The 11972-nt window shown below is 35.9% G+C and overlaps 1 non-coding gene and 1 pseudogene across 1 annotated transcript; both read left to right on the top strand.

The window, feature by feature from the left end:
- Positions 1–4853: 4853 nt before the first annotated feature.
- Positions 4854–6366, top strand: LOC149220203 (1-phosphatidylinositol-3-phosphate 5-kinase FAB1B-like; annotated as a pseudogene).
- A 1379-nt stretch (positions 6367–7745) lies between these two features.
- TRNAV-UAC (transfer RNA valine (anticodon UAC)) lies at positions 7746–7817 on the top strand. Its single transcript has one exon. It is a non-coding gene; the product is annotated as a tRNA-Val (tRNA).
- The last annotated feature ends 4155 nt before the right edge of the window (positions 7818–11972 follow it).

The following is an 11972-nucleotide window of genomic DNA, read 5'->3' as shown; positions in this document are numbered from 1 at the left end:
TCTACTCACTCATGATAGTACTTGTTGATTGGATGGATGATGTTTACTTGCCCCTAGGAGCCATGATATTGGTGGAACTGTGGACACCTATCTTGTGATTTCTATGCATTGCATGCTTTTGGTGATGGTTACTCTTAGCTCTGTGCATTTTGAAGTTGGTAATGGAACCCATTCAGGTTACTTTAGTGCTTTTTTTCACGAGATCCTAGTGGGTGTGCACTATGCATTCACTTAAACTTTAACACCTAAGTTCAATATCTCATTAAAGTAAATGGATTACCAACAGCCATATTAAACCAAAAAGTAAAATCACCAGTTCCTATAATCATTTGAGACATCAAATCTCTGACTGGTAAATTCTTAGCTCACTACAATTGGAAATAACATTGTTCTCCCCATGGTAATTAAAATGGTGTGATGATCTACAAACATTAAATCTATTGTAGATACCACTGTCTCCATGACCAGCCCAAATTCTTCCTTGATGCAAGGTCAGAAACTTATTGGTTGCATGGCTGGAAGTCCTCTATCTCACATTTTAGGTTCTTTGAATCAAGTGCATGGACCCACTTGTATCATGAAAGACATGATATATCTCCTGTCCATTAGACTCCTCATAGGACTTTGGTTGGCTACTATGAAACTTTTTAGGGGTATCATCTCTATGACCCTACCTCTCACCAAGTGACTAAGCATCATGATGACTGCTAAGATCTCTTCTATAACTCCTTTCTGGTGATGACTCTCAACATGTATCCATGGACTGTGCCTCTTCTTCTCTTGTTGCGTTGCTTGTTGATGACTCCCAGCTGGTTGTAGTGAACCTTTCCACATCTCCATCTTCTGTTGGTCCACCTATACAAACTCCTCTAAGTTCATTCTTTGTAGTTATTGAATAGTCTATGGGGAGTTGAGACTGAAGGGATTACTTCATCATCTAGTCCATCCTCTCCTTTGGATGTTTCTTCCAGCCTTCCCTTGCTAGATGAGGTCATCATTGTTGTAAAATTTGGTGCATATTTTCTACTCACTCATGATTATACTTGTTGCTTGGATGGATGATGGTGACTTGCCCCTAGGAGCCATGATATTGGTGGGACTATGGACACCTATCTTGTGATTTCTATGCACTGTATGCTTTTGGTGATGGTTACACTTAGCCCTGGGCATTTTGAAGTTGGTAATGGAACCCATTTAGGTTAGTTCAGTGCTTTTGTTCACGGGATCCTAGTGGGTGTGCACTGTTCATTCACTTGAACTTTAACACCTAAGTTTAATATCTCATTAAAGTAAATGGATTACCAACAGCCATATTAAACCAAAAAGTAAAATCACCAGTTCCTATAATCATTTGAGACATCAAATCTCTAATTGGTAAATTCTTAGTTCACTACATTCAAGGCTCACTACAATCGGAAATAACATTGTTCTCCCCATGGTACTTAAAATGGTGTGATGATGTACAAACATTAAATATTTTGTAGATACCACTGTCTCCATGACCAGCCCAAATTCTTCCTTGATGCAAGGTCAGAAACTTATTGGTTGCATAGCTGGAAGTCCTCTATCTCACATTTTAGGTTCTTTGGATCAAGTGCATGGACCCACTTGTATCATGAAATACATGATATATCTCTTGTCCATTAGACTCCTCATAGGACTTTGGTTGGCTACTATGAAACTTTTCAGGGGTATCATCTCTATGACCCTACCTCTCACCAAGTGACTAAGCATCATGGTGCTATCTTTGATGAGCCTTTTCATGATGACTGCTAAGATCTCCTCTATAGCTCCTTTCTGGTGATGACTCTCAGCATCTATCCATGGAACATGCCTCTTCCTCTCTTGTTGGGTTGCTTGTTGATGACTTCCAACTATTTGTAGTGAACCTTTCCACATCTCTATATTGTGTTGGTCCACCTATACAAACTCCTCCGAGATCATTCTTTGTAGTTATTGAATAGTCTATGGAGAGTCGAGACTAAAGGGATTAGTCTCATTTGGATGTTTCTTCTAGCCTTCCCATGCTAGATGAGGTCATCATTGTTGGTACTTCATCTTGAGGTGTACAACCTAGCAATGCTTCTCCTTCCGAAATGTAGTGATGCCCAGCTTTGAGATGATACTATTCATGTGGATGTACAATAGTTTGTTGATGATGGTAACAAACCCCCTGCTACATCGTTTCCATCTTTTCTTTGATGGTTTGTTTCTTGGTGATCTCATGCTTCTTGTTCTGGGTTGATCATGGTGATGCATGTACCTTTCATTTTGATGTAGATAGTTTGTCTTGATGCATATTTTCTTTCCACTCATGGTTTTATGGATTATAGTAGCATGATCCTGGGCACATGAATCAGTATGTGTGATATTATGAGGATGATGTGCTCACAAAATCTGTCTCAGTGTTTTGAAACTTGTCCACAGTCCCAAAGGAAAGATGACTTAGCACTTGCACACATGCTGAGATTATTGGCAACAGTAAAGGGACAACAAATGGACTTAGTCTGGAAGCTCTGAGGTCATCATTATGACTGGAAAAGATAGAAAAGGCTAAAATATGACCTAGCTGCTCATGTGCTGACTTTTAAAATCATGTTGGAATTCTTGATAATAAAGATGTTGTTAGGCTCAGTGGTGTGATGTTCTTTGTTAGAAATTTGTTATAGACTGGCTAATGTTGTTCCATTTGATATATGTTGTTCTATGACAGTGAATTTGAAAGGACAATGGCAAGAATTTCACATGGATCTATTCACTTAGTAGCCTATATCCAAATAATTACACCAGCATTCATTCTCAGGTTTGATATTATTGCATGCCCAACCAATTTGTCCAAGAACTAAATAGATACATAGCTTGTCATGGAGGTTTGACATCCAAGAATATTTACACTTCATCTGTAAATCATTATGCAATTGTAGTGTTCATCATACAATGTTACACTGTAGCTACACAATATTGTATTGATTAGGTCATAGGATTGAACTCTATCGCAGTTGTTTTGACAATTCGATCCCTGTTATTCTTGTAGCTCATTCTCTCGTATCCAAAATAAACGTACATATGAACCAATCTGTCTTGACTCTTAATCTGCATTATCTATATCACAAAGTTTTCATATTATTTTTTTATTTTGACCTTGTGATATCTTACATAATTTATGTAGCTCTTGATTTTTCTAGAGTACCCATAATTTTGTATGATAATTAATGGCTATTCCATACTAATCTATTGGACCTACATTGTTCCCAAATTCAATGTGACAGGTTTGGCAGTATGATTGCATGTTTTCGATATTCCTCCATCAATGTTCTACCTGTGCATTTTCCACCTTCAAAATTAGGGTTCCATGATCCACATCAACAAGATTGGCTCAGAAAGGAAGTTGCAGAGGTACTTTATGATACAAATTGTACATATGGGTAGACGTTTGCTAATTAATATATGCCTATCATACCTATGGTGTAGGACCCCCCAGATCCAAACTAATGTGCATTTTGATGCAAATGAACAGGTTGCAGATAAAGTGGAAATGTTGTTTAGAGAGGTTTTAATTTGCTCGAATAGAAAATCAGCACATCTAGATCCTTTTATTCTGGTATTAAGGTTCTTGAATCAAGGAGGAAAATTGCAGAGCTTGAAGGAATGTTGCATAAAGAGAGAGTTGAATTTGAGGTGATATTATAGATGTATATAAAGCTTGTTTAGTGTACTTTAGGTTGTCTAACATGATAGTATGCTAGAATAATCTTTCCACTTAATGAATATTTCCATATTTGTTTTTAGAAATTGCTTAGTTGGAAATCATTTCTTCATAGGGTTCATTCTTTTGATGCAATCTATCAAATTCAAACAGGGTTTGTTGCAATAGGCCATCATTAGTGTTGGGCATGTTGGAACTTGGAAGACCTGATATTTCAAAGTTAAACAGTATAAGGTGTCTTCTTCTTTATGAAGCCTATGAATAGGATCGTCGTCTTTTCCATTTAGATTCATCTCTTAGAGTGAAAAACTCTCTTGCCAAATTGGAATCTAGTCCACTGGAGGATTTTAAGACTCCACATGAGGAATATGATTCTAGCATAAATGAAAAAGTTGGAGACCGTCAGGGTACAATCAAAGATAGTAACAATGCTAGTGGTGGTTTTGGCATTTTGATGACAGAGGACACATGCTCCATGGTTGATGGAAATTGTTTGGATAGAGCTATCTGTTTTGGGAATCTTCAGGTCAAAGATATCCAAGCTGGCGACAAGCATGTTTTAAATAATGGATCTGGGCAGCTTTACATGATTAGTAATGTGGGAAATTCCTACTTGTGTGACCATTTAGAGGGAATTGGGACTGTGAATGGAAAATTAAATTAAGGCATGGAAATTATTAAATTGGTAGAAGGTAAAACAACCCAGAATATCTGGATGACGTGGAAGGAGATCCAAACATTAGAGATTCATCCAATATAACTAATGGTACCATGTTTCATACTTTTGATATGGAGAATGGTGAATGGGATACCAACATCCATGTTTCTGAGACAATGCCTTTTGAAGCAATTGATAGTAGGGACAATACAAACGGTTTGGATGAAGATATGGCACCCTGTCAGAAATTGTCAAAGCGGGATTCTCCTATCCTCACTGATCTGTCAAATACATTAGATGCAATATGGACAGGTGAAGGCCAATTAGTAAAAGCTCAGGCTGTATCTGTGACATCACAAGGGTAGGAAGGTTGGTTTTGCCACTTTGGCTATTATTGCTAGTGGCAGTGAATCTACTGACAGAAAATATTTTAATCCAGTTCAAAAAATTTAAATAGGAGACAGGATGATGTCTGAATCTACCTAAAACATGCATGATAAAGGTGGAATAGAGGTGCCTGAGAAAAGCATCCCTCCCTCACCAGTAAAATCATTAAATATATCAGAAGAGTTTGGAAGCTACATTGGGGCAACTATGTCAAACTTACCAAAAAGTTACAACAAGATTTTACAAGAAAATTTATTGGGGTCTATTAGAGTTGACTCTCAAAGAAGCTATAGTCCTATGTTTGTCTCATCAGTTAGTCATCTGGGTGGTAATGGAGTGGGTAAGATGCTTTTACCAACTAGTGTCAATGATATGGTTATTGTTGTTTATGATGATGAGCCAACAAGCATAATAGCATATGCACTAAGCTCGCAAGAATATCAGGCTTTCCTATATGACAAGGTACCTGATAGTGAGAAGCAAAAGGAAATAGACAAGGATAAAGAAAAGGAATGTGCAAATTTATTTGGTATGGGTGGAGTTGTTTCAAATCTACTTTATCTGTCAGATGGTTCCTTAGACTCAAGTAAAGCTCTTTCCAAAGAGAGAAGTTTAGGATATGAGGATATTTACACATATGGGTCCAAAGGGAAAGGGGGTTTAGATTCATCACTATATATAAAAGATACATGCAAAAATATCCTTTCATGATGAGGGTCCAAGAAAAGTTAAGTACTTGGTAACCCATTATTATGAAAAACAATTTGATGCCCTTAGGAAAAAGTGTTGTCCAACAGAGATGGACTTTAGATTGTCACTAAATCGTTGCAAGAAATGGGGACCTCAAGGAAGAAAGAGCAATGTGTTTTTTGCAAAATCCTTGGATGAAAGATTTATTATTAAGAGAGTCACCATGATAGAATTGGAATCTTTTATGAAGTTTTCGTCATAATATTTCAAATATCTGTGACTCATTATGTTCTGGAAGCCCCACATGTTTGGCAAAGATCCTTGGTATTTATCAGGTTGGATACTCATATTATTGTTTATTCTATATTTGACAATTACCTTTTGCAGACTCCTAGAGAGTTTACCAGGCTTTGTTTCCTTCATTGTGTGTGTGCATGCTACATAATGTGCTCATCTTTCAGGTCACTATAAAGAATGCAAAGGCGGCAAAGAGATCAAGATGAATTGATGGTAATGGAAAATCTATTGTTTGGAAGAAATGTAACACAGGTTTATGACCTCAAAGGTTCTGGTTGCTCCCGTTACAATGCAGATTAATCAGGAAACAACAAAGCTCTTTTGGACCAGAATCTCTTAGAGACCATGCCAACTGCTCCAATATTTCTTGGGAATAAAGCCAAGTGCCTTTTGGAGAGAGCAGTCTGGAATGATACTTCATTTCTCGTGGTAAATATAGTTTTCGTTTTTCTTAATCAACCATAATTGTAATATTAGTTTCAAATTTTTGTTGAGCTAGCCAATTATCATGATTGTGTGCAATGTGTGTTTGTAGTCAATTGATGTCATGAATTATTCATTACTTGTTGGAGTTGAAGAGCATTGTGAGATGGTTTTAGGTAATAATAGACTCATACATTTGCTTTGAAATATATTTTCTCATATTTGATTTTCCATTTTAGGTAAAATTATCGATAATTTCAATTACTTGTGTCAGAGCATGTATCTATCAACGTTTCAAAGATGAATACACTAACCTTTTTTTTTCTTCGTTTCAAATTTCAATACATGAAGTTTAGTTTATATTGGTGATAAAGCCAACAGTTCTTGCTATGATGTTTTTTATGCAACGAAGTTGCCTAATGATAATAGCCTAATGATTGCGACATTATTACAATTGACAAACTAAGCATTCTTTACCAGAGGCATATGCTCTTGATATTTCACTTTTATGATAGGACCAAGCAACAAGTATTGGCAGTCAAAGATTTCATTCTTTGTGACCATCATTTATGTGAATAGGTTGTGGGTTCCTTGATTTGAAAGGTTTGGAGAAGCTCATTTTAAGTTCCTCATGTGGATCTAGCTATTAGCTGAAGTAAAATGTGCCCATCTTCTTTTTCTTTTCCTTTTTAATTCTTCTGATAATATCTTCTGGTTGAATATTGTCTTTCATTTGCTAGTCCAATTATCTTCAATGCTCTAATATTGAACTTGTTTTATGCCATGAATAAATAATTCTGGTTGATTTTAAAATGCCTCCTTGACTTATTTTTTCCAACCAATTAAAGTTAAGTGTATTAACACCATTTTCTGAACTCAAAAGGTTTCTAAATTCATTTGAAGGTGATATGATTTTGTTTGTCCTTGATGAGGAATATCAAGACGTTTGCTTTCATGTTTTTATCCTTTCAATGGTTGGTAAATTGTAAGTAAGTTTTGATTTCTTGTTTTTTCCATTAAGGTAGATTGGGATTTTGGTCTTTATGCTCACTTTGTGTCCATGTTTTGTAGTGATGTGCTAGAACTATGCATGGTTGTTAGTTGGAGCCAATGGTTATCAAGAAATAGTGTGAGATTTAAACATGCTGCTCCATTAATGGGAACATCTCCAGTCACAGTTCATTAGATTGGTGGTACTATGATTTTGGTCTTTATGCTCACTTTTGTGTCCATGTTTTGCAGTGGCTAGAACTATGCATGGTTGTTAGTTAGAGACAATGGTTATCAAGAAACAACGAGATTTAAACATGCTTCTCCCTTAATGGAAACATCTCTTGTCACATTTCATTAGATTGGTGGCACTATGGATAGTCGGAAATTGACCAAGCCCAACATTGACCAATGCCACTTTAATGTACTATGGATGCCATCTCTGTTTAATGTACTTTAAACATGTTCAAATTAGTAGATTTCATTGTTGGTTATTATTTTTCTTATCATCTTTATTTTGCCCACTCTAATCCTATTATCTATGGATCTTTTTGTTATTCCCCTAGATCTATTCTTGCAAGTCTAATTCTTTAAAGGGTGCTAGCTCAATGGAAGAGCGCCTGCTTTACAAGCAGGAGGTTGGTGGTTCGATTCCATCGTGCCCTGATATTCAGATGGAATGATGATGATTAGTTTTTGGTGACAGAGGTTCTTTTGACTATCACCAATGAGCTTATGGTGACATTTTTCGACCCTCACCAAAATATGAAATGGTGACGGTCAATGAACACCACCATATATATGCATCAATAGTGATGGCCATGAAAGGTCCATCACCATAAATCACTGATGTTCATATGAAATGGTGACAGTCAATGAACATCACCATATATATATGCATTAATAGTGATGGTCATGAAAGGTCCATCGCAATAAATCATTGTTGTTCATATGAAATGGTGACGGTCACTGCCCGTCATTATAATCATTATTCGTGATGGACCTTGAATGTCACCACATCTATATTTTTGGTGACGCCACCATTAGTGACGTTCAATTTTTTGATGACGGAGGCTAAGGTTCGTCACCATTGCTAATATGAAATGGTGACAGTCACTATCCGTCATTATAAATCATTATTGGTGACGAACCTTGAATGTCACCATAACACTTATACTTTTGGTGACGCCACCTTTGGTGACATTCAGTTTTTGGTGACGGAGGCTCTTTTAACCGTCACCAATGAGCTTATGGTGACATTTTTTGACCCTCACCAATGTCCTTTTTTCTTGTAGTGCCAAGAAATACCCTTGTGACCTCTCCTACCCAAATTCTACCATTCCAAAAAAATATGAGAATAATATTCAAGATCCAATCATAAATGTCGCTTCAACAGAAGCTATAGGAGTTGGTGCATCAACATTTCACAAAAAGAAGTATCTAGCTTCTACCAGAGTGCACATTGATAAGAAAAATCTCGATTCAATTTAGGAGGGCATGGTAGATTATGAATTGTATGATATTTACTTTTCAACTAACATTTGAATATTCTAACACCAGGTTTTGTAATGTGTCTTAACAGTGGTATTAGGTTTTTCACAATAGTCATAGGTCTTTTGTAGTGCTTTTACAAAGCTTTTTCTGACCAGTGCTTAACAAGCTGACTTGGCTCTAGGTCTATGGAGTTGTTTCATAGATTCAATTTATTCTAGCATGAAGCATGATACGAAACATTCAAGCTTTGAGGTTCTAGAAGTGGACAATTCTAGAGCTGGAAGTACAAATCTACTGTTAGTTGTATCACCATCCCATAAACAATTGTTTTATGGAGATGTTTTTTTAAAAGATATATCATAATATTTTCAGGCCTTGGCATATATTCGTTGTTTAGATTTAAATTGTGGAATGGTTGAAAATTTGGAATTTGGTTTTTGATGGTGCACAACCTAGATATTTTGACTTCATGCTATATAGTTGGGAACTTTCAAGTGCAATATGGTCAGATAAAGAATTTTTTTCTTCATTATGGGGTAGATATACAAATTTAGTCTTGTTTATAGTGGAGACTATGTTTTTTCACGTTATTTCATGTTGTTGTGTATTTAGTTTGTGCTTTGAGTATTGACAGTATGATTTTTGTTTACACCATAGTGTTTAAAGTAATTTTTCTTGGATGGTCCAAGAGCTTGATTCTTCTTAGGGCTCTTACACTAGAGCGGACATTGTAGGTGGCACAATTTTTATGAAAAATCCTTGTATGATTGTTCATTGTGTTGCTACAACAGTTCTTGAATTCTATTGGAAGGTCACCCACTTGCATTTTCTGTTAACTATAAGAATATCATAGTTTTAGACTTTAGTATATTGTCCCAAGTGCAAGTTTTAGACTTTAGTTTTAGATTTTTATCACTCTTTCCAAAGCTTGGGTCCCAAGTGCAAGTTTCTAAGCAACTGCAAAGACAACAAGTAGATCAAATTTTGAGAATAGTGAGACTCTAGGCTATACGGCTATAGTACAGACTACAATTTGTCTCTTAAGGCTTTTTTCCAAAGATCTTACTCTCCGAAGCTCCAACAAAGAGAGTTAGTTCACCTAATACTACGATTTCAAATAAAATAATATATGCATATTGAGTGAAAGCTTTGAAACCATGTGAATCTTACTCTACATATATCTTACTCTCCAAAACTTGTATATAGTAGTTATGTCAATACAGCTAAAGACTAAGGAAAGTGTCATAGGGCTTACACTACAGACTAAGCTCAGAGCTCTTAAGGAAGTCAGTTCATAGGACTTGAACTCTACAGGTGCTTAAGACAATCTTCACTCCAATGGAAACTTTCTTAAAGCTAATTTTTGGACCAAGGCTAGTAAGATGGAATATTGATATAGACAGGCTTGTCTCTTTAGGATTTCCACTCTCTTTCTTGTTCAAAGAATGGAGACTATATATTATGGCTAGTCACCTATGGCTTAAGACTACAACAAGAGGTCCATGCTTATTCTCCCATGCTCTAGGGGTCTATTTTACAGCTACAACGAAATTAAATTAGAGTTGTCAGAATCTATTAGCTCAGAATTATGTTTTCAACTTCTATTTGAATTCGAGGCAACTAAGTTGGACTAAATCCTGCGTTTTATAGGAAACTAAGTTAGACTATAGTTGATCAAAACCTTTTTAGTGTGGAATTTTGTTTCCAACTTCTATTTTTATTAGATACAATAAAGTTTGATCAAATGCTACATATTTCTGTTGTCTCTGAGTAAGTTCAAAGGTACTGAAAGAAAATTGTGTGCCTTCTCTTCAACTGATTTTGCCATAGCTATTTATTGCAATTTATTGTGACATATTGGTAAAATGACCATTATTCTGATAAAGAAGTTGTGTTTTTAGAATCGCTAGCTGCTGCGAAATTATCTTTGGACATGTCAGTAGTTTAACAGTTTCATGTAGCAAAATCAAGGACAACTGGTTTAGCTTTGAAGATTCTATAATATATGTTGTGGAAGGTGATGTGAGTCCTACTGGTCCTACCCAACTTGAGCTTCCAAGGTAATAAGTAGATTCCTGCACTTATGCTTTTAGAAGTGCTCAAACCTCGTTGGCCTTTTATAACCTCTGGTCTACGGGTTTTCCATAGAAGCTTTGGGATATTTGTAATCATGGTTGTATATAGAGAAATTGGTTGTTCTCTATTCTAATCTTGACATTGAGAACGAAATATTAATTGAAGTGCTATACAACAATATTAAATGAAGTGTTTATATAAACAACTGGCTTAATCCCTTGGGAAAGAATAGTGAAAGGATTATTTTCAATTTTTGGCAAAGCTTTTCTCCTATCATTTCCTCCTTGGACATTTAAGCCCATCTTGCGAGAACCTTCATTCAAATAATCGTTATATAAAATCTTAGAAGTCTGATCCCATGCTTCTCAACTAGTTTTCAAATTTGAAAGTCCCATATCATGTTTTTCAACTGATTTTGGCATTATAGATGTTTTCTCTGGTAGGATTGTGTACATGGATGTTCTCTGGAAGGTCTTTTTTGTAAATTTGATCTTGCATAGGTTGCTTCATTATAGGGCAATAAGGCTCTTGTTTCTTAGTGTTCAAGACATTACTTTAATATTTTTTAGCTTAAATTTTCAAGTGATTCTCTGATTATAGAAATTCTAGGGTCATTCCTATTTCGACGAAGTGATATTAGTTCTTAATATTGTTTCTAGGGTCGTTTCTATTTCCTATATGATGTTAGTTCCAATGTGGTTCCAATGTAATCACTCATTATGTAAAAGAGACCTTAAAGAGAAATCCACTATATCTAGATTGAGTGGGCCTAATGGTTAAGAGCATGTGTTTCCTCCTAAGAGGTCACAGGTTCAAAACTAGATGGGGTAGAGTATGTATGCCTTCATTGACTTAGTGGTCAAATCACTGTGTGGAGGTGGGTCCCTTGTCCCACAAGTAAGGGGGTCTCATACACCAATGTGGGGTCTAGCTTGGTTGTGACCTTAAAATTGGATAATCAAAATATCCTCTAGAAATTTTAGAATTGTATTTCAAAGGTGTGAGAGTGCAAGGAAGCCTTGTCTTTAGTGAGGTGCATGATAAGGTAATGCTTGCCTTCAACATGTAGAAAATATTTTAGACGTTTGGAGGTTTATTTTGGAATACACCATTGTTTTGAGCTAGCCAAATGGAGCAGCTCACCTCTACAACCAAAATTTTTGTCTTATGTTCTATTTGTAGTCCATTCATTTAATGCCTTTGTGTTATCTCTAATTCATTGTTGCATTCTACATAATCTATGTGTGATAG

The sequence above is a fragment of the Pinus tabuliformis genome, chromosome Q (assembly GCF_031772625.1).
Source record: "Pinus tabuliformis cultivar Carrire ecotype Pingquan chromosome Q, CPIR1, whole genome shotgun sequence".
In the NCBI taxonomy this organism is placed as follows: Eukaryota; Viridiplantae; Streptophyta; class Pinopsida; order Pinales; family Pinaceae; genus Pinus; species Pinus tabuliformis.
This window is presented reverse-complemented; position numbering and strand designations above follow the sequence as displayed.